Here is a 3,789-nt window from a genome sequence, read left to right as displayed (position 1 = left end):
CCTCCCACTTCAGCCTCCCAAGTAGCTGGGACTACAGGCATGCACCACCACACCCAGCTAATTTTGGTACTTTTTTTGTAGAGATGGGGTTTCGCCATGGCCCAGGCTGGTCTCAAACTCCTGGGCTCAAGCGATCTGCCTACGTTGGCCTCCCGATGTGCTGAAATTACAGGCATGAGCCACCATGCCCAGCTGGAAGGATGTTTCAAGCATAAAGAACAGCAGGTGCCATCTCTAGGAAGCCAAGAAGGCATAACGAGCTGTAGGTGCTAGAGTAAGTTTGGTCAGGAGAAGGATAGGGAGTGGTTGAGAAGGTTTGAGAGACAGTTGGGATGGGCTGGGTTCTGAGGACTGTGAACCTAGATCCAAGGAGGAATTTAAAGTCCTCCACTTCCTGAAAAGACCCTCCTTTCAGGAAGAGAATGGCTGTCCTGTGGGGATGGGAGGCCAAGGAAGGAGGTTATCCCATGAGGACAATTGGGAGGGGGTGGTGGTGCTGAAGACAAGGTGACCATCTGTGAGGGAGACGAAGACTCCTTCCCCTCTATCGCAGACCCTACAGGCAACTTAAGGTTAATAACTGCCTGAAATAAGGTGAACGTGAGCACAGATCCCCACCCCCAATCCCCTAGGATGGGGACCAGAGAGGTGGCACAGTTTGATGGTAATGATGTAGTGATGATGGATTGCACTTTCCCCTGGGCGAGGTCTCCTGAACAAGGGTGAGAGTACACCCTCCCATACCTTCCCTTGCCCTTACCCAGCTCCCATGGAACACACTGATGGGAAACAGAGGCATGAGGCTTTCCCAGCTCATCATGTGTTTGTGCTGTCACATTTCCTTCTCCAAGTGGACAGGTAAAATATAAGGGATAATAAAATACACTCCGGGAAAGTAGGAAGGTCAAAAGGCAGCAGATGGGAGTTCACTGCTTAGTTTCTCATGCCCATGGACTTCATCAAAGGAAACATCCTCAAATTTGGTAGAAGGCGAGTCATAGTGTCCGTGAAGAAGTAAATGATTTTGAAAAGGTTTGTGTTGGTGTTGTCTGTAAAATGATACCTCAGGGTATCCGTTTCCTAGGAATGTCATAACAAAGAACCACAAACTGGGTGACTTAAAATAAGAGAAATTTATTGTCTCACGGTTCTGGAGGCTGGAAGTCTGCAATCAAAGCATGGGCGTGACTATGCTCCTTCTGAAACCTGTAGGGGAGAATCCGTCCTTGCTTCTTCTTGGCTTCTGGGGGTTTGCTGGCAATCTTTGGCTAGCAGCCACAGAACTTCAATCTCTGCCTCCATCATCACATGGCATTCTCCCCTCATGTCTCTGTGTCATCAGGACTCACGCTGATGACTTCATCTTTTTTTTTTTTTTTTTTTTTTTTTTTTTTTTTTGAGACGGAGTCTCGCTCTGTAGCCCAGGCTGGAGTGCAGTGGCCGGATCTCAGCTCACTGCAAGCTCCGCCTCCCGGGTTCACGCCATTCTCCGGCCTCAGCCTCCCGAGTAGCTGGGACTACAGGCGCCCGCCACCTCGCCCGGCTATTTTTTGTATTTTTTAGTAGAGACGGGGTTTCACCGTGTTAGCCAGGATGGTCTCGATCTGACCTCGTGATCCGCCCATCTCGGCCTCCCAAAGTGCTGGGATTACAGGCTTGAGCCACCGCGCCCAGCCTGATGACTTCATCTTAATTGGATTACACTTGCAGAGACCCTGTTTCCTACTGGCAGGTTAGGACTTCAGTAACTTTTGGGGAGGACATAATTCAGCCCATACCCAGAAGCTTTGTATTAATATTATCATTATTTTTTAGAGGTGGAGTCTCACTATATTGCCCAGACTTGTCTCAAACTCCTGGGTTCAAGCAGTCCTCCTGCCTCAGCCCCTCAAAATTAAAAACCCATTTCTAATAGAGTTATTTGTTTTATTGTTATTGAGTGGTCTGAGTTTGTATATTTTGGATATTAGTCCCTGATCTAATGTATATTTTGTAAATATTTTTTCTCAATCTGCGGGTTGTCTCTTTACTCTGTCATTTCCTTTGCCATGCAGAAGCTTTTTAATTTGGTATAAACCCATTTGTCTTATTTTTGCTTTTGTTGCCTATGCTTTTGGAGTCCGGTTACTATTTTTGGGGGGAGTGGGGGACAGGATCTCATTCTTTCACCTGGGCTGGAGTGCAGTGGTATAATCATGACTCACTGTAGCCTTGACCTCCTAGGTTCAAGCAATCCTCCCACTTCAGCCTTCTGAGCAGCTGAGACTACAGGCGCCCACCACCACGCCTGGCTAATTTTCAGATTATTTTCTGTAGAGATGAAAGTCAAAATAATAATAATAATTCAACCCATAAAACCATATAAAGGTGTCTACGCTGGAGCAGAGGAGGCTAATCAGACACAGTTCTTTTGATGGCCCTGCATGAAAGAACTCAGGGCCCACTGGTGAGTTCTCCATGTTGTGGAGGGTGGAAACCAGATATATCAGACCAGGAAGCCATGGTGTAATTTATTTAAGCAATTGGTTTTCAAAGTGTGGTCCTGGACCAGCAGCATCAACATCACTTTGGAAACTTGTTAGAAAGGCAAATTCTTGGCTGGGTACAGTGGCTCGTGCCTGTAATTCCAGCACTTTGGGAGGCTAAGGCAGGAGGATTCCTTGAGGCCAGGAGTTCGAGACTAGCCTGGGCAACATAGCAAGACCCTGTCTCTACAAAAAGAAAAAAAAAATTTAAAAATTAGCCAGGCATGGTGGTGTATGCTGGTAGTCCCAGCTACTTGGGAGACTAAGGTGGAAGGATCACTTGAGCCCAGGAGTTTGGGGTTGCAGTGAGCTATTATCTTGCCACTGCACTCCAACCTGGGCAACAGAGTGAGATATCCCTATCTTAAAACAAATAAATAAATAAGTGTGAAAAAAAAAAGACAGCCAGGTAAGATGACTCACTCTGGTAATTCCAACACTTAGGAGGCTGAGGCAGGAGGATTGTTTGAGCCCAGGAGCTCGAAACCAGGCTGGGTGACATGGCGAGACCTTGTCTCTGAAAAAAAAGAAGTACAAATTCTTGGACCTTATCCATACTTGCTGAATCAGAAACTGTAGAGTGAGGCTCAGGAAACAAGTCATCCAGGTGATTCTGATACATGCTTGATCCTATCCTGGCCTTCTCAGCACTTACTATGATGCCAGGCAGGCCCCTGACGTGCATCACCTCATGAGCTCACAACCACCCAATGCAATAGATATTGCTGCTAACCCTGATTTACAGACAGAGGGCAGATGTTTGGAGAGAAGAGTGAAGTAACAAAGAATAAGAGGTGGTGCAGGGGTTAGAAACAAATATCCCAGTCTGGTGCAGTGGCTCACACCTGTAATCACACCTGTAATCCCACACCTGTAGTACTTTGGGAGGCCAAGGCAGGAGGATCACTTGAGGCCAGGAGTTTGAGACCAGCCTGGGCAACATTACAAGACCCCGTCTCTACAAAAAATAAAAAATGTCGTCGGGTGCGTTGGCTCACATCTGTAATCCCAGCACTTTGGGAGGCCAAAGTGGGCAGATCACGAGGTCAGAAGTTCGAGACCAGCCTGGCCAATATGGTGAAACCTTGTCTCTATTAAAAATGCAAAAATTTGCCTGGCGTAGCGGTGGGCATCTGTAATCCCAGCTACTCAGGAGGCTGAGGCACGAGAATCACTTGAAACCGGAAGGCAGAGGTTGCAGTGAGCCAAGATCATGCCACTGCACTCCAGCATGGGTGAAAGAGCGAAACTCTGTCTCAAAAAA

This window comes from Mandrillus leucophaeus, unplaced genomic scaffold, assembly GCF_000951045.1.
Source record: "Mandrillus leucophaeus isolate KB7577 unplaced genomic scaffold, Mleu.le_1.0 Scaffold319, whole genome shotgun sequence".
Lineage (NCBI taxonomy): Eukaryota > Metazoa > Chordata > Mammalia > Primates > Cercopithecidae > Mandrillus > Mandrillus leucophaeus.
The sequence above is the reverse complement of the archived record's forward strand: the minus strand, read 5'-3'. Positions refer to the sequence as shown.